At 42.7% G+C, this 25,001-nt stretch overlaps 1 non-coding gene across 1 annotated transcript; it reads left to right on the top strand.

Annotated features, from left to right (window-relative positions):
• Positions 1 to 24,498: 24,498 nt before the first annotated feature.
• Positions 24,499 to 24,690, top strand: LOC116977361. Its single transcript, XR_004413208.1, has one exon. It is a non-coding gene; the product is annotated as a U2 spliceosomal RNA (small nuclear RNA).
• Positions 24,691 to 25,001: the final 311 nt, after the last annotated feature.

Below are 25,001 nucleotides of genomic sequence, written 5' to 3'. Positions count from 1 at the left end.
TCCAGCACCTGGTATAATCATTGTTGAACACACCAGTGTCCAGTTTCATCCCTGTTGGTTGGCAAGGTCTTGTGTGATTATTGTTGGCTGGTACCAATGTCCAATGTAATCATTGTTAAATGCACAGGCATCTCGTGTGAAATTTCATGTGTGGTGGCAGCAGCAGCCAGCAGGCCATCAATGTTGGGCATATGCATCCAGAGATATCAACCATGCATGGACTAGCGACAAGTGCAACTTGTTGGTTGGTGCCAACTTCCAGTGTACTTTTTGATGGTTGGCACCAACTAGCTAATGAATTATAAGTGTATGGTACCAGTTTGTAGCACAGTCTTTGTTGGTTGGCATTAGCATCTGACATGAATTTTGGTGGTTGGCACCAAGGTCAAATGCACGAGCTTCGAGCAGATCTATTTGGTTGGCACTAATATCTAGCGTGATTGTTGTTAGTAATGATGCCTAGTGCAATCTTTGCTGGCTAATACCAGCATCTAAAGTGATCTTTGTTGGTTGCTATCATTATCTAGTGTTATTATCTTTGTTTCTCACCAGCATCTAATATTATATTTGCTAAAGCAGCACAAGGCTTTAGAATCATTTAAAATGCACAACTGGAATTTGCACAGGAATGTCTCAGAGAATCGAGAGAGTCAAGAGTGTTTAATTGTCATATGTACAGAAACAGATCATTGATATTCTTAAGGACCTGTCCCACTTTCACAACCTAATTCAAAACCTTTTTTACTCGTGGACATTTTTCATTAGGCTAGAAAAATGCCCCGACCTACTTGATGCCACGAGTACATACGAATAGCATCACAACTGAACTACGACCTACTTTGGACCTCCTACGACCTTGTGACGACCATGCTGCGAGTATGAGTCAAGGGCAAACTCGGCAAAGGTCGTGAATTAGGTCGTGAAAGTGGGACAGGCCCTTTACTTGCAGCAGGTTTGGAGACACAGTACTCAGTAGATAACACAATAAACAAACAAAAATTTTCAATAAATAAACATCCAAAATAGTGCAAAATAAAGTCTAAAGTACCTAGTGCAAACATGGCAGTTTGTAGTTCTGAGTTTAGTTGACATTGCAGTGTACAATAGCCTGATGGTTGTTGGGATGAATCTGTTCCTAAAGTTGAACGTCACCGTTTTTAGACCTCCTATACCTTCTTCCCGATGTCAGGTGTGAAATGAAAACACGGCTAAGATGGTGAGGGTCATTCATGATGCTGGCTGCTTTTTTGAGGCAGTGCCTCCTATGGATCCTTTCGAAGGTGGTGAGGCCAGTATCTGTGATAGACCAGGGTTCACCACTTTTTGTAATCTCCTTAATTCCTGGGCATTCGAGTTGACGAACCAGGCCATGATGCAACCAGCTAATATGTTCTCTGCCATACACCTGTCGAGGTTCAAGAGAGTATTTGTCAACATATCAAATCTCCTCAATCATCTAACGAAGGGGTGGCATTGCTGGGTTTTATTTACGATTGCATCAATGTGCTGGACAGATGTTCAGAGGAAAGCAGTTGCAGGAACTTGAAGTTGTTGGCTTTCTCCTCCATCGACACATCGATGAAGGCAGGTTTGTGGATCCTCGGCCTTTCGCTTCTGAAGTCAACAATCATCTCCTTTAGTTCTACTGACATTGAGATCAAGATAGTTGTTCAGGCACCATTTGGTCAATTGATCAATATCCCTCCTACACTCTGTCTCATTATTACCCGTAATTCGTCCAACAACGGTAGTGTTGTTCTCAAATTTAAAGATGGAGTTGGAACTGTGTCCGGATACTCAGTCATGAGTATAGAGTGAGTACAGCAGAGCACACTGCCTTGAAGTGTCCGTGTGCTGATGGTTATAGAGGAGGAAGTGTTGTTGCCAATTCGTACCAGTTGTGTTCTGTTGATGAGGAAGTCAACGATCCAGTTGCGTTTCTGGTGTGTTTGTGTTGGATTTACAGAGTTCTGAAAAACTGCATGGAAATAAAACTGTGGAAACTAGAAAAAACTCAAGGTCCCTTACAAGAGATTAGTATGCAAAATTAGGGCACATGGTATTGGAGGTAGGGTATTGACATGGATAGAGAACTGGTTGGCAGACATGGAGCATAGAGTAGGAATTAACGGGTCCTTTTTGGAATGGCAGGCAGTGACTAATGGGGTGTGGTAAGGCTCAGTGCTGGGACCCCAGTTATTGACAATGTACATTAACGATTTAGAAAGCAGGAACGGAATACTGATTTTGGATGATCAGCCATGATCATATTGAATGGCGGTGCTGGCTCAAAGGGCTGAATGGCCTTCTCCTGCACCTATTTTCTATGTTTCTATGTGTTGTGGCCTATTTATAGTGTCACATTAGAAAATTATTCAAAATCAAATCAAATCTCATGGGCACCTCCTCCACAAAAGTTCTCAATGCTGGTGCCCTGCAAACATGCATTGTGAGTCCCAGACTATACTCACCATATACTTACGGCTGTGCGGCCAGATTTGGCTCCATCGACACGTTTGCCGATGACACTAATTGCAAATGATGACGAGACGGAGTAGAGGAAGGAGATAGGGAACTTAGTAACATGGTGACAGGTCAACATCCTCTCCTTCAATGTCAGCAAGCCAAAAGAACAAGTTATCAACTTCAGGAAGCATGGTGAAGTACATGCCCCAATCAGAATTCATCGTGCCAAAATGGAAATGGTTGAGAACTTCAAGTTCCTTGGCGTTGATATTACCAATGATCTGTCATGGGCCAACTATATTGATGCAACAGCCGAGAAGGCACACCAATTGCAGAGAGTAGTAGATGTAGCTCGTTCCATCACACAGACCACACTCCCCACCATTGACACCCATCTACACTGCACAATGCCTCAGAAATGCAGTCAACATAATCAAAGACATGTGCCACCCCGAGTCATTCCTTCTTCTCCTTGTTCTCATCGGACAAGAGATAAAGATGCTTGAAAGCAATGCTCCACCAGGCCCAATAACTTTGTGTTTAAGAAGGAACTGCAGATGCTGGAAAATCGAAGGTACACAAAAAATGCTGAAGAAACTCAGCGGGTGCAGCAGCATCTATGGAGCGAAGGAGATAGGCAACGTTTCGGGCCGAAACCCTTCTTCAGACTTTTTAATATTTTTTATTTTTTATTTTCTTATTTATTTTTTATTTTTTATTTTTTTATTTATTTTTTATTTTTTATTTTATTAGAAGCCAATACAATACAAAACAATACAGTGATACCTAATTTTAGGTGCCAACTATGTCATAACGTAATACATTCTATGTACAACCTCTAGTTTTATGTTTTTGAAAAGAAAGTAAGAAAGACAAGAAAAAAAAGAGAGAGAAGAAAAAGAGGAAAAAAATAGATAGTAGAAAATAGAAAAACGTGAAGTGTGTATATAAGAAAAGAAAAAGTAGAAAGTAGAAATAGGAGAGAAAGACCCTAAAAAATAAATTTTCAAATCTTTATTCGGAGATGTAAATCTATCTATTCTTCAGACTTTTTCACTGAATCCAATAACTGTCTCACTGAATCAGGCTTCCGAATGCTCCTTCCATTAACTAGGGTACTGTCCGTTTCACTTCTACCCCACTGTGGACATTGGACCTTGTCCATGTAACAATTGTGCTACAATGCTGAGAACTGTATTCTGTACTCTGTATCTACCCCTTTGTTCTGTCTGTTTAACTTGACTTTGTCTTGATTGTACTTGTCTTTGAATGTATGTATAGCATTATCTGATCTGATTGGATAGCATGCAATGCAATGTTTTTTACTGTACCATGGTACATGTATCAATAGTGGGCCTGAACCTAAACCTAAACCTAAACTGAAGTAAATGTACTCGACAGTCTCCCACAAACCATTGAGGTCCTTAATAGAACAAAACCTGTGATTAATTTGTTTGTTCCCAGTCAATGTATCCCAATTTCCCACCTTGGCATTATCATTGTCATCATTCCTTTCATCTGCAGGCATTGAGCCTCACCACCTGTCGTTATATTTGACTCCAATTCAATACGTATCAGACCTAGTGATCTGCCCTTCAGTTTCTAATTGAAGAATCACAGCATTACTTCCATCTTTTCACTTTTTCATTTGGTACCTTTCTGTTTTCCCTGCCCTACTCCATAGCACGTGGGAGTACCTTCACCAGGCAAACCGAGGTAGTTGAAAAAACATTTCACCTTCTCAAAGGTAATTATGAAAGTGCAATGATGCTTACCTTGCCAGTGATGCCCACATCCCATCAAAGATGAAGAATATACGCTGTCTCTTGGGATGTAATAAGGTAAGTAAATGAAGCAAAGAAATTAAAACTGTAGGCGTACTTCATGTAAGAAACAATAAAGCTGCACAGCTTCAGGTCTCCTGATGTTATTTAAGAAAATTGATATTAAGTTAGAATTGCAAATGGAGATGTTATTTATATCTGTGGGAATAATATTCCATAGTTTAGTTTAGTTTAGAGATACAGCACGGAAACAGGCCCTTCGGCCCACCAAGTCCGCGCCGACCAGCGATCCCCGTACACTTGCACTATCCTACACACTAGGGACAATTTACAATTTTTACCAAGACCAATTAACCTACAAGCCTGTATGTTTTTGGAGTGTCGGAGGAAATCGGAGCACCCAGAGAAAATCCACGCAGGTCACAGGGAGAACATACAAACTCCGTACAGGTAGCATCTGTAGTCAGGATCGAATCCGGGTCCCTAGCGCTGAAAGGCTGCAACTTTACCTTTGCGCCACTTTGCTGCCCGATTTCTTCCTTTAAAGTTATTTTAAGATGGGATATTCACAAGATACTCTTGAACAAAACACAGTCTTTAGTGGAACTAACCATAACATTTCAAAGTCAACAGTTGAATTGGGTACATAATTCAATGTCATCATGGACCCTGAGGGCATTTGCATTCATTTTGGAGGTCAAAAGAAAATCTCAAACGGTATAACCGTATCAATATGACACAACACGGTAAGACTGCAGTGCTTTCAGACAAGGTGATGTACTTTAACCATCTGGGAGATGAGAGAAAGTCACAAGAGCATGGGTCAATGCCCCTGGCATGGTTCATGCAACATTAACCTACAAGTGAGGAAGTCCATTGGGGTTTCAGGAGTCAATGTCTACAAATGACTCTTAGTTCAACGTGCACCTTTCATTCACCACTTAACAAAGTGGCAGCCCTCAGGAACCTGCTTGTCAACCTAATTGCAAACAGACGATGAAATTATATCTCCTCTTGGAAAATGGAAATAAGATTGCTCCACATTACATTTACATTGATCCAGTGCCGCCAGGACACAGGGCCTTAAAGACAGAATATAATAAATTACACATCTTCTTAGACCACGATGGAACTTTTCAGGGACTTGGAAGTTGCAAGATGGCACTGGAACATGGTTAGTCTCTCCGTGCTCTTCCAGAAGAGGATCCATTGCACTAATGTTTAAAAAATAACTGCAGATGCTAAAACAATCGAAGTAGACAAAAAATGCTGGAGAAACTCGGCGGGTGATGCAGCATCTACGGAGAGAAGGAATAGGCGACGTTTCGGGTCGAGATCCTTCTTCAGGGTCTCGGCCCGAAACGTCGCCTATTCCTTCTCTCCATAGATGCTGCCTCACCCACTGAGTTTCTCCAGCATTTTCTGTCTACCTTCCATTGTACTAATGTTTAGTTTAGTTTACTTTAGAGTTACAGCACGGAAACAGGCCCTTCGGCCCACCATGTCCGCGCCGCCCAGCGGTTCCCGCACATTAACACCATCCTACACACATTAGGGACAATTTTACAATTACCAAGTCAATTAACCTTCAAACCTGTACGCCTTTGAAATGTGGAGGAAACCGAAGATCTCGGAGAAAACCCATGCAGGTCACGGGGAGAACGTGCAAACTCTGTACAGGCAGCACCCGTAATCAGGATCGAACCCGGGTCTCCGACACAATAAGGCAGCAACTCTACCGCTGCGCCACCATATATGGTATGATTTGATGGATAGCATGCAGAGCAAGCATTTCACTATATCTCGGGACACATGGCACTAAGTAGAACATTGGACCATTGAACCACTATTATAATGTCCATCTGGTGATGTTCTTTTCAGAATAAGTAGTCCAATGCAATTCTGAAACATTACAATTAGGGCCCACAGATAGAATTGTTGCCTTATAGCACCAGAGACCCGGGCTCAATCCTGACTATGGGTGCTGTCTGTAGGGAGTTTGTACGTTCTCCCGGTGACTGCATAGGTTTTCTCCGGGTGCTCGAGTTTCCTCCCACATCCCAAAGACGTGCAGCTTTGTAGGTTCATTTGCTTCTGTACATTGTCCCTAGTGTGCAGGATAGAACTGGTGTAAAGGTGATCGTCGGTCTGTGCAGAGTCGGTGGGCCAAAGGCCCTGTTTCTGCGCTGTGCCTCTGACGATTAAAGTCTGATACTTTTGTTGGTTAAGATGAAGTAATTAAATAGTTTGAAGTTAGTCAATCAAATAGTTTAAAGGTAGTCAAGGTACTCAAAGCCTGCATTCATGCTGCAAATGTAAATTTAGTCTGGGTACAGATCATTCAAATGACCAGCTCTCACCTCCTGACCCAAATTTAGCCTGACGTGTTAACCTGGAGGCCCTCTGTAATTGACACATCTGCTGCCGTTTAGAGAAAAGGAAAGTGTCAGAAAGGAGATTTGACACCACTGCCAGGTGCATGGTTTTTGGGCTGGACAATGCGGTGCTAATTTTAGAAGATCACATTTAGTTTGGAAATTGATTGTTCTTTTTAAAGTTTCTGCAGGAGCAGCAGTGTGGAAATCAAACCCTCTACTGTTCTTCCATCGTAACAGCACACATCATGGCAAGTGGTTAACTTTCACATTATTTCATGCTTCACTCAGCAGGTTAATGTTTTTCATCTCTGCACAAAGTTAATCCGAGTAAAAGTCTGGCTGCAAGCAATTAAGGAAATAAAGCAGTGGTATTCTTGGAACAGAGTACCTGTTGTAAATGAACAATGCGTTTCATGATACAGAAAATATTGGAGTACCAAGAATTTTCACTGACACCCACAAAGGCAATTTTCAGCAAATTTGGGCAATGATAACTTTTTAAAGTAAATGTGTTTGTTTGTAGCGATTGTCTGAATTTTTCAAAGACCCTTTGTATTGGAATCATTCCAATCTATCATGAATTATATTTCCATTATGTACGCAGTCAAATCTTTGTTTATTGGTTAGCATGGCTAGTTTGATTCTGTGTCACTGGTGTTTATATCAATAGTGGTTAATGGAAAAATAGCAAGTTTATCACAGAAACATAGAAACATGGAAAATAGGTGCAGGAGTTGGCCATTCGGCCCTTCGAGCCAGCACCGCCATTCAATATGAGCATAGCCCTAAGAGCTAAATCTAACTCTCTCTTGAAAAGTGATCTCTTGCAGTAATATCCATAAAACAGCCTTGTACATTGCACCTGCTCCCAATAATCAGTTCCATTTGTGTTTTTACTTGTGGGAACTATTTGGCATTACGTTAAATCCACGTTAAACAAGCAGGATCGTACTCAACCAAACATCCTGATTGTTCATTGCCCTTGCAATCCCCTTGGCTGCATGAGATCCATTGAACTGGAGGCCTCCACTCTGTGGGCCTTCAGTGACACATAACAGGCTGAGGTTGTCCCTGTGGACATTCGACTTTGTCTTTCCAACTGATGCACTACAATGGAAGTTCCTGAGAACTATATTTTGCATTCAGTCTCTACCCTCTTCTCTATTTATTGTAGTGGAATTTGATTTGGATTTATGTGTGGTATATCCGATCTCTTTATAACATTTATAACATGCAAAACAAAGCTTTTCACCGTACCTTGGTACATGTGACAATAATAAACCTAAACCTAAAATGTGACAAAGAATACAAGGACGCACCCTCTGAATAAAAGTACACACATGTAGAAAGGAGATGAGGAGGAATTTCTTTATTGAGTGTTAGACGTAGCTCTTGGGGCTAATGAATCATGGGGTATGGGGAGAAAGCAGGAACAGGGTAATGATTTTGGATGATCAGCCATGATCATATTGAATATTAACCCAGAGCAAGCCCAGAGCTTATGTGGATCGTGGACAAGCAGCAAAAAAGAGAAGCAGGGAGAAGAGCTGATTGGCTGAAGCCCATGGGAAAGGTGAGTATGTCACAGGGGGAAAACAGTTTAAAACTGAGGAATTTAGTTTGTCAATTGATAAATTAGGCAATTTATCAGAATATAAGCAAGGCTGCTCTAAGGGAGTGGCCTTATGAGTAAAGTGTGAGTCTTTGGCTCGAGAGTCTTTGGTGAGGAGGCTGAGGGAGGACGCCACACCAAGTGCTGGAGAGGGAGAGACGAAAGAAGGAAATGTCAAGCAAGCTGATTCAGTGTGATGCTTGCAGTATGTGGGAGGTCAAGGACACTGCTGGTGCCTCTGGTTGCTACAAATATGAGAAGTGCATCCAGGCACAGCTCCTGAAGGACCGTGTTGGGGAGCTGGCGAAGCAAGTGGATGACCTCAGGTTCGTCCGAGAAACTAAGTCATTCCTCGATGAGACCGACAGCAAGATTGTTACACCTAAGGTACTGGATGAGAGAAGGTGGGTGACGGTGAGAAAGGGAAGTAAACATGGAATGCAAACGTCCCCGGGTGTTGTACCTCTTGTGAACAGGTTCACCCACTTAGAAACTGTCAGGCCAAAAGACGTTAACGCACTGAGTGCTGCACTGACTTGTGAAGCAAAAAGTGCTGTTGAGCCAAAGCCAAAGAGGCTGATGCCAGGCAACGCCGTGGTAGTTGTGTCCGTATCTCTCCATTGTGAGAGGTACGGACAGGGGTTTCTGTGGCAACAGACTGGATTCAAGGATGGTGAGCTGCCTCCCTGGTGCCAGGATCCAGGATGTCACGGACAGAGTGCAGAAAATCCTCAGGGGCGAAGGTGAACAGCTGGAAGTGGTAGTGCATGTTGGCACAAACGATGTCGGAAAGAAGGGGATGAATATTCTGCAGCGTGACTTTAGAGAGCTCGGAAAAATGCTGAAATGCAGGACCTCCAGGGTGGTTATCTCCGGTTTGTTTCCAGTTCCTCGTGCTGGCGAGAGCAGGAACAGGGAGATACAGGACCTGAATGTGTGGCTGAGGAACTGGGGCAGGGATTTAGATTCTTAGATCACTGGGATCTGTTCTGGAGTAAGGGGGAACTGTACAAAAGGGACGGATTGCATATTAACAGGTGGGGGACCGGCATTCTGGCAGGCAGGTTTGCCACTGCTACACAGGTGGTTTTAAACTAAATAAGGGAGGGGGGGGGGGGGGGGTGTCAAATGGGACAGTCAAGGACAGAGTTAAAAGGAAAGGGAGTAAAGGGAGAGTTAATGACCCCAGAATTAACAGGAAAGGAAGCTCACAAAGGGATAGGAGAGTATGGCCAAGTGTAATAGGGATCGATGTGAAAGGTGAGATGTGGAAGGAATGAAAAACATTGTATATGAATGCGCGAAGTATAAGAAGTAAAGTAGATGAGCTTGAGGCTCAGTTAGAGGTAGGTAGATATGTCATTGTGGGGATTACTGAGAAGTGGCTGCAGGAGGATCGGGCCTGGGAACTTAATATTCAGGGTTATACATCCTATAGAAAGGACAGGCAGGTGGGCAGAGGAGGGGGGGGTAGCTGCGCTGGTGAGGGATGGAATTTAATCCCTTGCGAGAGAAGACATAGGGACTGACACAGTAGAGTCACTGTGGATTGAGTTGAGGAATTGAAAAGGCAAGAAGACACTAATTGGTGTTATCTACAGACCCCCAAATAGTAGGCCGGATGTGGGGTGTAAGTTTCAGCAGGGGTTAAAACTGGCATGTAACAAAGGTGATGCCACTGTGGTGATGGGGGATTTCAATATGCAGGTAGACTGGGAAAATCAGGTTGGTTCAGGACCCCAAGAAAAAGAGTTTGTAGAGTGCCTCCGAGATGGATTCTTAAACCAGCTTGTAATGGAGCCGACCAGAGAAAAGGCAATTCTGGATTTTGTGTTGTCCAATGAACCAGACTTGATAAGAGAACTAGAGGTAAAGGAAACGCTTGGAGGTAGTGATCATAATATGATTAGTTTTAATCTGCAATTTGAGAAGGAGAAGGTTAAATCGGAAGTCAGTGATGCAGTTGAACAAAAGGGACTACGAGGGCATGAGGGAGGAGCTGGCCAAGGTAGACTGGAAAGGGATCCTAGCAGGAATAACGGTGGAACAGCAATGGCAGGGATTTCAGGGTGTGGGGGAGGAGGGTGCGCATGGGGGAGGAGAGTGCGTGTGGGGGATGTGTGTGTGTGGGGGAGGGATGTGTGTGGGGGAGCGGCTGTGTGTGGGGGAGGGGGTGTATATGGTGTGGGTGGTTGGGAGGAGTGTGGGGGAGGGTGGTGTGGGGTGGGTGTGAGGGCGGGTGTGGGTGTGAGGGAGGGGGTGTGTAGGGGAGGGGGGTGTGTAAGAGGATGTGTGGGCTCACCGCTTCCTAGCCCTGGCTCCGACCACAATACTGGCTCCAGGAACCGGCTCCGGACTCGCTCAGCTGCTCCCGTCCCAAGCGCCTGTCGCGCTCACATCCCCCAAACACAGCCCGCCCCCACCCGCGAACAAAGCCCGCCCGCGGAACACAGCCCACACTCCGCTACTTCAGCTTTATATTTGGCGGCTTTTGGACGGGCGGCTTCTGGACGTGCTCATGGACTCGGCCCCACCTCTGGGGCTTTATTCTCCAGCGGGTGCCGGAAGGGGAGTTACCTTCATGGTGACTGACAGGCGAGAAGACCAATCTGCTGATCTCACGATTTTCTAAACCTTCATACCTTTTGTAATCTTCCACCGATGCGAACAAAACTTGGTGCGCCTGGAACCGAGGAGAACGGTGAGTAAGGTGGAAAAGAATCTGAGCGATATAGGGTACCGTTTTTGCACAAATTTAAAAACAACGCAGACCGGAAGTGGTCAAGATGAGAGTTTTAGTAATAGTATAGAAGATATACATAGAAGATGGATTAGAGGGTATAGTTTAAAAGTGAGAGGGGCAAAGCTTAAAGTTGATATGCGGGGCACATTTTTACAGAGATAGGTGGGTGCCTGGAACACGCTGCCAGGGCGGTGGTGGAGGCAGATACGATTTGAGAGGCTTTTGGATAGGTACATGGATATTCAGTGAATGGGGGGGATATGGATCATGTGTAGCAAGAGGAGTTTAGTTTATCTTGGTATCATGTTCGGCACAGGCATTTTGGGCTGAAGGGCCCGTTCCTGCACTGTTCTATATTCGATGATCTTGCATATGCACAGTTGGCAATAGCATTTTGCCCCCAGATTGACGGCAAGAATGTTGAATCTGTAAAACATTTCTTGCCGTAGGCACGCCTGTCACACTTCATGGTTAAACTTCTTTTTTCCATCACAGAAAAATTGTTACATTTCATACATGCATGCCAAGCTATTAAATTTGTAATGTATTTGTATACAAAGACAGATTGAACGTGCTAAGCAAAAATGAACGGAGGTGCAAATATTCAGTTTTGCGGCGCTTATTCACAATTTACACCTGCTCACAGAATTGAAATGCACTGTGAAAATATAAATTTGTTAGATTCCATTTTTGTTTTTAGCAATTCTACCTTCTGCATCTGTGGCTCTGAAGTAACATGGCTGATGCAATAAATAGAACTTGGTTATTTTTGCCTGTTGTCTGCAATGGATTATATCATCTCTCATTTAAATTGTCCCTTTAAAGTACAATTATTTAAGGTCAGCAAGAAAGCACGATGGTAGTACCTTAATTAGAAACACAGGTTCTCAATGTTAACCTTTGAAAGTGTCGTAACTTATTTCAATCATGTTTTAAGTGAGCTGTGAGGTGCTGGCATTGTGCTGTGAAGAATGAATATCAATACATCCACATTCTTTATTCTCAGTTTGAGACGTATTCTTATTGGTGATAGAAGTTCTTCAATAATTCCCACGTGCACCAAGTTTTTAATTCTTTAGTTTAGTTTAGAGATACAGTGTGGAAACAGGCCCTGTTGCCCACCGGGTCCGCGCCTACCAGCGATCCCCGCACATTAACACTATCCTACATAGACTAGGGACAATTTTTATATTTACCAAGCCAATTAACCCACTACCTGTACGTCTTTGGAGTGTGGGAGGAAACCGAAGATCTCGGAGAAAACCCACGCAGGTCACGGGGAGAACATACAAACTCCGTACAGACAGCACCCATATTTAGGATGGAACCTGGGTCTCTGGCGCTGCATTCGCTGTAAGGCAACGACTGCGCCACCGTGCCGTCCCTTGTTGAACATCCTTTCAAATAGAACTCTAATTTCCCCTTATGATCATACATCTTGGTCAGTGTAGATTGAATGTGGGAATCACCTGAATGTATTCCTGTCTAAGAAATGGTGAAGGTTTTTTTTCAGCAGTGACTTGCCTCTAACACAATTCTGCTCCAAAAACAGAGGAGCAGAATTAAGGCATTCGGGCCATTGAGTCTGTTCTGCCATTCAATCATGACTGATTTATTTTTCCTTCTCAATCCTGTTCTCAGTAACCTTTGTCACTCCGACTCATCAAGAACCTATTAAACTTGGCTTTAAAAATATCCAATGACTTGGCCTCCACCGTCGTCTGTGGCAATGAATCCCACAGAATCACCACCTTCTGGCTAATGAAATTCCTCCACATCTCCATTCATAAAGTATGTTATTTTATTTTGATACTGTGTCCTCCAGTCTTAGACACTCTCACTTCTGGAAACATACTCTCCACATCCATCATATCCAGGCATTTCATTATTTGGTAGGTTTTAATGAGATCATTCCTCATCCTTGCAAACTCCAGTGAGCATGTGCTAAGAGCCATCAAACGCTTCTCGTGCATTAACCCAATCATTTTGGGGATTATTCTCATTAATCTCCTCTGGACCCTCTCCAATATCAACACATCCTTCCTCTGGCAAAAGGAGGCATTGGCCAGAATGTATCTGCCCATTATCCCTTCCCCATCTGGTTCCATCTATCACTGACCAGCCTCTATTCTGGTTGAAGATCAGTTAGAACCAACCAGTTGTCCTCCTAATGAAATCAATTGTACTTATGATTAGTGAAATGAACGTAGATCATAACTACAGCAATTTGAAAGGGCATACCATTAGCAAACCCAAGAGGTTGGAAGTTGTTTTGGTTTGTATCAGGCTCCTCAAGAAATTTTTGCACTGGTTTGAAGAAAGGCATTCTCGTTTCTTTAGTTTAGTTTAATTTCGAGAAACAGTGCAGAAATAAAGCATCCTCATTTATTTAGTTTAGTTCAGAGATACGACACGGAAACAGACCCTTCGGCCCACCGAGTCCGTGCCGACCAGTGATCCCCGCACACTAACACTAGCCTACACACACTAGGGACAAATTACAATTTTACAATATTACCAAGACAATTAACCTACAAACCAGTACGTCTTTGGAATGTGGGAGAAAACCAGAGCACCCTGAGAAAACCCACGCAGGTCATGGGGAGAACGTACAAACTCCGTACAGACAAGCAGCCGTAGTCCAAATCCGAAGGGGGACATTTTAACTTCCTGCAAACTAGACTAGTTTTGAAACTCAATGATATATGGTCAATAGTCTAACAATTCCAACTTTATTTTTTCGACCTAATTTCTACTAGGGATAATAGTCATCTCAACATTTAATTAAACTGACACATACTTTCTATCTTCGTTGCTCAATTGAATAACAAATCACTTTTAAAATCACAGTTTTGTGTTCAAAGTTTGAGTTGATAATGACATGTGGCATAATTGGCAAGACTTTAGGTGTCTTAAAAGTTTGGAATGTTAATAGCATCTTTCTCACTTCTGGTAGGAATCACACATTCAGTGTTTGCTTGATCAGCATGTTTGAATCGGTATAATATGCTTGAGTGAAAAATTTCAATCAAATGTTCCTATATTTCCCTATCGGAAGAACCTTCCAAGATGGCAGCAGTGTTCAAATAATTCGTTAGCTTGCATAAACACAGAAATAATGCTGGGTTTTTGGGTGAAAGACTGACTTTGATTGCTTGTAACCATGGTGATGAGGCAGAAAAGATTGTGGACTGCTATCTTATTAACATTAGAAAAGCTATTGATACTAAGCACCACACTACCTTGGCCGTCAGAGAATTCAACAAAGGGTAATACTGTAGTTCCCATCAAATCTCTGTTGACCTTTTATTTGTGAATAGCTGTAAAAGTGTAATTGTAAGGCATGATGGAAACCTTAGCTAAGTTAAAGTTTACGGTATGCAGTAGCAAATATATAAAAGATCCATGCGTTGGTGTTTTTGCTCACTGTGGATGTAATTTTTGATTTGAAATTACCCGAGGAGATGATGCCGAACTGATGAGGTGAAATGCCTCTTCCATAAAATGTATTTGTCCACAAAACTACATTTTGTGCCATCACGTGTGGGTTTATTATTTGGAGTGATTGCAAACAAAGAGGAGACAGACATAATATGAATGCTCAGTGTGTAGGAAGGAACAGCAAATGCCAGTTTAAACCGCAGATAGACGGAGTCTCAACGGGTCGGACAGCATCTCTGGAGAAATGGAATAGGTGACATTTCCAGTTGAGACCATTCTTCAGACTGAATCGATTAGTACAGATGTCAAGGGTTATGGGGTGAAGACAAGAGAATAGGGTTAGGAGGGAGTGATACATCAGCATGAGTGAGTAGACTTGATGGACCGAATGGCCTAATTCTGCTCCTATCACTTATGGCCTTATTCCTTTTGTCTCCAGAGATGCTGTCTGACCCACTGAGTTACTCCAGCTTCCAGCTGTCGAAAATGTGAATGCTTATTAGGAAATGAGAGACGTATGGATATGAGCAACTTTAAATGAGAATGGGATAGGGGATAATGTGAATAATGGAGATAATGACAAAACCATGGCCAATTGCTGTTGGCGGGAATAAAAACAGAAAATGCTGGAAAACCTCAGTAGGTCTGACAGAATCTGCGGAAAGAGAAACATTTAGCACAGAAGGATTAATAAATGTCAAAGAGGGATACATGATGGAAACAGGCCCTTCAGCCCACCAGGCATGTGCTGACCATCAAGGACCAATGAAACTTCATTCATTCCACCCTAATCCCCCATTTCACCAGCTGAAGCATCCCAAATCTGAAACATTGATTGTTTCCACAGATGAATGTTCAGTGTGTAGGAAGGAACAGCAAATGCCAGTTTAAACCGCAAAAAAAAATAGAGAGAGTACAGAGGAGATTTACTAGAATGTTGCCTGGGTTTCAACAACTAAGTTACAGAGAAAGGTTGAATAAGTTAGGTCTTTATTCTCTGGAGCGCAGAAGGTTAAGGGGGGACTTGATAGAGGTCTTTAAAATGATGAGAGGGATAGACAGAGTTGATGTGGATCAGCTTTTCCCTTTGAGAATAGGGAAGACTCAAACAAGAGGACATGACTTCAGAATTAAGGGACAGAAGTTTAGGGGTAACATGAGGGGGAACTTCTTTACTCAGAGAGTGGTAGCGGTGTGGAATGAGCTTACAGTGGAAGTGGTGGAGGCAGGTTCGTTGGTATCATTTAAAAATAAATTGGATAGGCATATGGATGAGAAGGGAATGGAGGGTTATGGTATGAGTGCAGGCAGGTGGGACTAAGGGAAAAAAGTTGTTCGGCACGGACTTGTATGGCCGAGATAGCCTGTTTCCGTGCTGTAATTGTTATATGGTTATATGGTTATAGATGCTGCCTGTTTGGAGTTCTCTGCCCTAAGAGAGCTCTGGATGGTTTGCCACTGGGTATAATCGAGGCAGACATAGATTTTTAGACTTTTGGGGAATCGGGGATTATGAGGAGCAATCATGAGTTGAGGACAGTAATGAGAACTGCATTGACCTTATTAAATAGCAGAACAGATTAAAAAAGGCTGTATAACTTGCTCCTGAACCTGTTTCTTATGTTCCTATAAAAAATGGCCGCTTTAAAAGCTACTGCTGAAAACGTCCTCTGTTCCTCGAACCTCACCGTTCAACTTAACCTTTTCGAGTTTGATGCCATCAGAGACATAAATACAAGCTTTAAATTACCTACTTTCTGCATTTCGTTTTTAATAATAGTTGTGAGCAATTGTTAATTAAAGGTCATCCCTTCACCATGCAGCCAAGAATAACTTTTCAATTCAGCTTATCTCGAATAGGGAGAAAGGGACCTACAACAGTATGTAGATTCATTGGATTATAGGCAGATAACATGATAATTGTTCAGAGGCAGTGTTAAAAGTGTCAGGAAAATAAAATTACGTTAATATTGGATTATAATATATTCAAAATGTATCTTTCCAGCTGACTAGTTCTTTAGTTCCAACTGAAAAATTCTATTTTAACATCATTATTCAAGTAAGCCTTAATAAAAGTGATTTCATTCAAATTTCAATTAAACAATGAGGGTGAAGAACATTATTAAAAAATTACACCATCTAATACCTAAAAAATATACTTGAGGAGATAATTTAACTAAAAAGCTGAAATTTTTCGTAATGTTTAAATCATGTTGAAAAGACATTACATTAGTTGCATTCAAGTGGCCTTAAAGATAAAGGACATATTTCCTCCGTTCAATTCGGCAGTTTTATTGTTATAATGGAACATCTATGACTTTCTCATTAAAACATATTGCTAAGGGAAATTGTGAGAAGTTCTTAAAGTTTCATAGCTCCACCAGTTAAAGGTCTGTGGTCAAGTCGACTTCTGTGACTCGCCTGTAATAAAATGCCAAATTCTGACTTGGCTGAGTGGATCAGAGGAAAACAATGGCAGCCAAAACTGAAAGTATGTTCTGAATCAATGATCAAAGGGAATGGACTTGAATGACAAACTGTCCTGCTTATTTTGTAGACTGCAAACTTTTACAAGCATAATTCACTAGTTAAGGTCAGGACTTAATCTGCATTTTCTCTGTAGATGTAACACTATTCTGCACTGATGCATACATGTGCTCATGGATGGTACGATTTGCTTGGAGAGCACACAGTTTTTCAATGTATCTCAGTACTTGTGACAATTATACACCAATACCAATCACGGGTACCGACCGGGCGGCACAGTGGTGCAGCGGTAGAGTTGTCGCCTTGCAGCGCCAGAGACCCGATTGTGATCATTACTATGGGTGCTCTCTGTATAGAGCTTGTACATTCTCCCTGTGACCGTGTGGGTTTTCTCTGGGTGCTCTGGCTTCCTCCCACATTTTAAAGATGTGCAGGTTTGTAGATAACCTTTGTCAATGAGACTGGAAAAGGCTCTCGACCTATTTATTTTCTCCATAGATACCGCCTGACCCGCTGAGTTACTCTGGCATTTTGCATCTATCGTCTGTGTAAACCAGCATCTGCAGTTCCTTCTGACATAGGTTTGTAGACTAATTGTCTTTTATAAGTTGCCCTTAGTGTATAGGACGTGAAACTGGGACAACATAGAACCATAGTCTGAAGTCTGAAGAAAGATCTTAATCCAAAATGTCACCCATTCCTTCTATCCAGAGATGCTGCCTGTCCCGCTGAGTTACTTCTGCATTTAGTGTCTATCTTCAGTGCAAACCAGCATCTGCAGTTCCTTCCGACACACCAGTGTGTGGGTGATCATTGTTTGGCATGGACTCAGAGGGCTGATGGGCCTGTTTCCACACTGCACCTCTAAACTAAACTAATATAATGGAGAGATTTTTCATTTACAGGAATTTTAATGTGCATTTACTATCTTGATCGATCCCGTGCACTTGATTAATATTCATTATTGTCTATTATTAAGCAACTATAAGAGAAACTGGAATTAATTATTTAACTTTCCTGACACCTTCCTCTAACAACGTAACTATTGCACACATCTAAAGGGACAAATCTCAATTGGAAAACAATGTACTTATAAATATATTGGCCCAACAGTCTGAAGAAGGGTCCCGACCTGAAACGTCACCTATTCATGTTCTCCAGAGATGCTGCCTGACCTGCAGAGTTACACCAGCACTTTGCATCCTTTAATATAATTATACTGATGGAATGTCTGATGGTGGTATTATACTGATGGTGGCTGCTTGCAGTGTGGCTGCTTGCAGTGTGGCTGCTTGCAGTGCGGCTGCTTGCAGTGCGGCTGCTTGCAGTGTGGCTGCTTGCAGTGTGGCTGCTGCTGGCACTGACGATGGCTGCCACGGTGTACTGCTCCTTGCTGTTTTATATGTGTTTGTGTTGTCTGTGAAACCCCTACAAAGATGAATCAATAATGTTTTATTATTAATGTTTTATGTGTTATTCCTTGTCAATGTATGTCATGTTGTCACTTGCGGGCAGAGCACCAAGGCAAATTCCTTGTATGTGAATACTTGTCCAATAAACTTATTCATTCATTCATTCATTCATTCGTAATGCTGCTGCAATGTCAGCCACACGTGTATCAGATTCAATGCCCTTGGTCTTATGAAAATATGACTGTACTGCTTGCATCAGGCCAGCGTCTGCCCTGCAATATATGTGCAGTGGGTATGGAGACCCCATTAGTGTGCTGCACAACAGAATCAATGTCAGCAGCGGGAGAGGGGTCAAGAGCAACAAGCGGACTTGGAGGCAAGAGAGCTGAGTCACAGGCTGAAGAGCAGCAGAGAAGGCGAGAAAGGTTACCAACGGAAACGGCCAGCAGAATACCAACCATCTTATCTCTCAGTAAAGTGGAGAGAGGAGATGTTGACTCCTGGGGCAAAAGAGGAATTCTTCTCATTCTAATCCACAATGCCAACATAGTTCACCGGGAATTAGCCTAAAGAGATGACACAATTAATCAATCTTCGCACACACCCCGATTTAGGGACTGTTTCTTCCCAGCTGTTTTCAGGCAACCGAATCATCCTTTCAACAACTAGATAGCAGTCCTGAGCTATTATCTACCTCATTGGTGACCCTCGGACCATCTTTGATCGGACTTTGCTGGACTTTAACTTGCACGAAATGTAATTCCCTTGACATATATCTGTACACCGTGGATGACTCAACTGTAACCATTTATCGTCTTTCCACTGACTGGTTAGCATGCAACAAAGGCTTTTCACTGTGTGACAATAAACTGAACTCAACTCCTTTGCAGAATCACTTGACAGGTAAAAGAAAGCCGTTTATTTTATGTATAAAAGTGCTCCTTAAGATGCCTTTAATTCACATTTTAAGTTGCGAAACGATGATATAGGACCCATACGAACCGGCAGTATTTTTATTGCCGATATGGGTATAAATTCACCGCAACCGCAACGTTCCAAATGATCGCGTTCCAGAAAAACCCACTCGCAAGATGATTTAAATGGCCATCAATTTACAGGTATTAAACATTAAATTCCTTCCATTAGGCCTATAAATCCATGGCAATGAGATTTTAAAATTATGTTATATTCTGAATTCTTGTGTGAATGTTAGTTGGACACTTAGGCTATTTAAAAATGTTAATCTATTCTTAAGAAATGGATAGATGTTTAGATCTAGTAATTGAATTTTGTAATTAGCTACAATTAGGTAACTAACTAATTATATGCTTTAATTTCAAGTCATCTAAGTAAGATTGTTTCATATGTGTTTCAGAATGCTTCAACCAAAATAACTGAAAATTTATTTCAGTTTTCTTAATTTTTAAGAAAGTTATGGCCATTTGACTGTCCTCGATCACAGCTTTTGTGTTAAGTCAATGGAAAAGCAATAGGGAACAAGATGCTAATTTCCGAGTATGAAAATGGCCATGACATTTTTAATACTGAAGATATGAAAGTGAATTAGGTGTCACATTAAACTTTGTTTTATGCTTTATCTGATGGGATAAATTACAGACTTGATTTTTAAAATCTCAAAATTTTGTAACATTGCTACATCTTGCTGTGCTAATCACTCCACCCTTGCCAAGCATGGTAGAGCTCGTAAGAACCTCTTTAAAGGCAAAATGTCATGTTGAGTATTTACTGTTGTTTCAAATGTTTCGTTTCCAAGGTTTCCCCACATAAAACAAGCTAAAGAACACTAAAAACACACATTTAACACATACTATTAAACACAAAGAAAACGCAGACAGACTTTTGACGAGGCAGCCATTGCTGGCGCCACCCAGTGGTCAAGTTCACTGAGATTCCAAAAATATTCCTAACTGCAGAAATCCATCATTTTATTTAAAGTCGGCTCTCATAACATTAAATCTTACATGAACAGTAATGCACAAGCAGGATGCAAATATATTTAATTTACAACTGCAATAGCAGTAATCACTTCATTAGATATGGGCCCACACTAAGCTTTCATATTGAATTTTAACATTTTGGGGCTGGTAATTAATTTATGATTGTTTTCTGTATGTTAGATTATCACATTTTAATAGAACAAATTGACTTTAAGTAGCAAACAGAAATAAGAATGTTTGAACTGCAGCATCGTAGATATTAGACATGTATTTATGAGACTGATTCTAAAATAAAATTATCAACGTGAATGATGTTTAATTTAATATTGACATGTTACTCGACTAAAAGTCACATAAGATGGGAGAAACAATCGTACTATTATCTTACCATTTTTTCTGTTACTTCACTTTGGAGAAACAGCGCAAAAACAGGCCCTTCGGCACAGGTGCAGGAGGAGGCCATTTGGCCCTTCGAGCCAGCATCACCATTCAATGTGATCATGGCTGATCATCCCCAATCAGTACCCCGTTCCTGCCTTCTCCCCATGTCCCCTGACTCCGCATTTTTAAGAGCCCTATCTAGCTCTCTCTTGAAAGCATCCAGAGAACCTGCCTCCACCGCCCTCTGAGGCAGAGACCACCAGGGATAATTCATTGCCTTTTATCAAAGCCAATTAATCGACAAACCTCAACGTCTTTGGAGTGTGGGAGGAAACCGGAGCACCTGGAGGAAATTCACGCGGTCACAGGGAGAACATACAAATTCCATACAGGCAGCACCCGTGGTCTGGATCGAACCCGGGTCTCTGGCGCTGTAAGGAAGCAACTCTACCGCTGTGCCACCGTGCCAGCCCAATCTCCATCCTGGTTCATCCTTTATATGAACAACCTGATCAAAAAACATTATTCAATTCCTTTATTGTACTTTCCAAATGTGAAATAAAGTGAAATTTCAACATGATAAAGCTACCATCACTTCATGCATAACTGTTCTGATGAACCTAACAATCAATATGTGCAACAAAGACTTGCTATTAACTTACATTATTCACAAATTCTTCACATTAAATGAAATAGCTCAGAAATACTGTAATCTGACATACAGCAATATTATCAAGCGGAATCTCCAATTAAAAACCTATGAAACAAAACGTAACTTAGCAGGTCAGATTGAAAAAGGCTCCCGAACCGAAACATTATCCGTTTCCCATTTCCATTCCCGCAAATGTTACCTGCCCCTTTGAGTTCTTCAAGCATTTTGCATTTTTTTTTTTTAATGGATTTTGCTCAAGATTCCAGCCTCTGCAGTCTCTTGTGGCCTCACTTATGAAACAAGTTGGTTTTGCTTTTTAGCTACGTAATTGTTTTTCGAGTTGATCAGTTTTCAACAATATTTGCTCCGACCTGCTGATTCTTGGAAGTTTGGTGTTGGATCTCGGGGGAAGACGGAAAATGGGGGAAGAGTTGGAAGAGTCGCCCCAGTGTTGGAAAACGGGGGAAGAGAAACTGAGGAACGCAGCGGCAGACAAGCAGGCACGCAGAACGGAGCGCAGCAACTTCAACAGACCAGAGACCACACACAAATGTGACCTTTGCGGCAGAGACTGTCACTCCCGCATTGGTCTCTTCAGCCACAAGCGACGCTGCTCTAGCCGAGGTTAGGAGCAAGTGGCCAACAATTAGGATGCAGTGTTGGATAACTTCGATATAGTCCTTTAATTCATTATGATATAGTCTTAGACACACTTAACAAAGACTTAGATATCATATATTTGCAGGGTAGCTGTGGGAATAGATTACTTGGTGATATTTACTTCAATGTGGATCCTGAAATACAAATGATAATAATGCATAAACCTCACTGGAAAAATGATATCATTGTTATATATATATTTGATCAACATATGGTATTGAAATGCAGATAGTTATATCAGATCAGTAGCTCATGTGTCATAGAATAATGTAATATCAATGAGCTCCTAAATTCCTTTGCATAGTGAGTTCCTGTTAGAGAACTAAATCTAGTTTAGTTTAGTTTAGTTTAGTTTAGAGATACGGCGCAGGAACAGGCTCTCTGACCCACTGAGGTCGCCCTGACCAGCGATCCCCGCACACTGATTTTACTTCGGAGTCACGTGAGTGACTACGTGAAGAACCCGCTCAGTGCGCAGGCGCGGCATTACGCCAGCAGTGCAACAGCGGCAGCAGGAGCTAGGCACTCCCGCAACAGAGAAACGGACCGTCAGGTAAGTATCCTGAGGTCGGGTTTCTTTTACAGGGGAAGGCTCTGGAACAAAACTGTCCCCCGTTCGAGGAGGAATGTTTCCCGTCGGGGGGAAGGGGGGCAGCAACAGGCGGTAGGAGCGACCCGGTGTTCCTCTATTCCCCGACACCGTGCCGAGCCCAGCCCGATAGCGGGCTGGATGCATAGCCACCCGAAGCGGCAGCCGGCAGGTGTTCCCGATTTGGGACGGGACGTCTCTCCACCCGCACGGGGGGAGAGAGAGCCGCCTGAGCCGCTGGAGCGGCTCATGGAGCAGGTGCCTGCGAGACGCGCTGCTTGAGGGGCGCTCTCGCTACTACAAGGCACAAAAGCTCCAGAAGAAGGCGGTAGGAACATTTAACCGGGCGTTCCGCTATCCCCACACCGCGCCGAAGCCAGTCCCGCTAGTGCCTGAGCTGCGGGCTGGATATTCAGCCATCCGAAGAGGCATCCGGCCGGTGGCTTCCGACTTGTCGGAGGGGACGTCTCTCCACCCGCAGGGAGAGAGACAGCCGCCTGAGCCGCTGGAGCGGCTCCTGGAGCAGGAGCTCCTGCGAGACACGCTACGTGAGGGGCAGTCTCGCTGGAGGGTACAGGCATACCCTCCACAGTGCATAGGCACTGCCCATCGCTTCCTCCTTAGTGTGGTTAGCTTTGGGGTGACCAGTGGCTGGGCTGGTCATGAAGAGGGGTCACTGGCTGAACAATATCGGGAGTATGCTTGAGGTACAGGATCAGGAAGAGCTGCTGGGTGTGGCCGCTATGTGGCTCCACCACTAGCGAGATGGCTTTTCAGTCTCAACTGATGGCCAGCTTACTACCTGTCTTTTCCAAAAAACCTTCCAAGACAGGTAGCCATGAGGCGTTGGTTTTATCACGCCTCCCCTAAATTGCATTTACTCAAAGTGCCCGCCATTATTGGGGGATACATTGAGCAGCGCATTTAACCTAAATATTTTAAAAATGCATTTGGTACCCTGACGTCGGCTATCATGTCCACCTGCTCATTCCAGAAGGGCAGGGTAGTATGGCAAAACACCTGACCCTACTGTTCAACGGTATACCTCATAACTTCTGAAATGAACTCACAAACCTGCCCTCAATCTATGAAATTAACAGGACTATGAGAACGCCGACCTCATAAGCACAGATCCTGTTACCTGGCACTTACCAAACCAGTCCTAAAAAACTGGACGAAGTGTTCAAACTATTCGGCACAAGAGGGCAGAGTCTGGAATGAGCACCACACTAAACCAGACAGCAGTACCTCTACGTGTCCACCAGGGGCGTCTACCTCATGGTACTGGTGAAAGCTCGGGGCCTGCATGCCAAACCTGTAGCATTTTAGGCCACGGCCCAGAGCAGGCCCCAGGGGAAAATGTGCCACCCCCCAACAAACATCGTCCCTACAAGAACAAGGAACCAGAAACCGAATAAAACAACAATGAAGACAGATAAGTATGGTTCCTACCATCACATAAAGGTTAAGGGTTGTACTAACAAGGGGTGGATGAATCACGCCTGGTTAGGAAGCTATCACTCTTGGTAGTTATATACCAAAAAATAAATACAAGGGGAATAGAATTAATATCTTGCCACCAATTCAGCAAGCACCCCAAGTGGTCTACCCTCCCACGATGGTGAATGTCGCACCATCGTTGATAAACCACTTGAGTATTTCACCAGGTATACCCATTCATGGGATTTGTAACTACTACCATGGATCCAAGGATACTTTATGGTAGACATCGACCTTGAAGATGCACACTATATCAGTACCTTCTCATATAAGTTTCGGATATACCGCAATTACCTGGATGGAGTAACCATGATGAGCGTTGCGGCATTTAAGTCAAAGTTATCCAGAATCAACTAGCCCTGACACTTAGAAACATTCCGTCATGGCATGTCTATATATTAACGACAAACTATCCTTGGATACAGCTTTAGCTGCATCGCTTCTCGGCCTTTTGGCTAAGATCAAGTGTAGTATCTGTTATTATCAGTTTAATAATCTGATACATCCCTTATCTAGGGACCATATATTAAATTAAATTTTGGAACAGGGAGATGGAATAGGGGCTTGCTCCGTCCACTCCACGCATCGACCCAGTATTGCAGTGCCTCTGGGAACGGTGCACAAAATATATATCCAGATATTTACGTTGACCATCCACAACATTGTTATCTGGTATTCATTAAGACTATCAGTCATGGTGCATTAACCACCAATCAACTACGTGGCAAAGTAATTGGGATATAGCAGCATTACCAGCTACTGAACTTTGTACCTTTCCTATGAGCTGAGATACTAGTGTTCAAAACTATCTCCATACCTGTAATATGGGGGCAAATGGATTAATCTGTAGTGTTATCATGGAATTTATCGGCAGGAAGGATTATGGTTGTACACTTCCACCTGTTTTGAGTAACATCTTATGTGTCCTGATGTGTTAC

The sequence above is a fragment of the Amblyraja radiata genome, chromosome 9 (assembly GCF_010909765.2).
Source record: "Amblyraja radiata isolate CabotCenter1 chromosome 9, sAmbRad1.1.pri, whole genome shotgun sequence".
Lineage (NCBI taxonomy): Eukaryota > Metazoa > Chordata > Chondrichthyes > Rajiformes > Rajidae > Amblyraja > Amblyraja radiata.
This window is presented reverse-complemented; position numbering and strand designations above follow the sequence as displayed.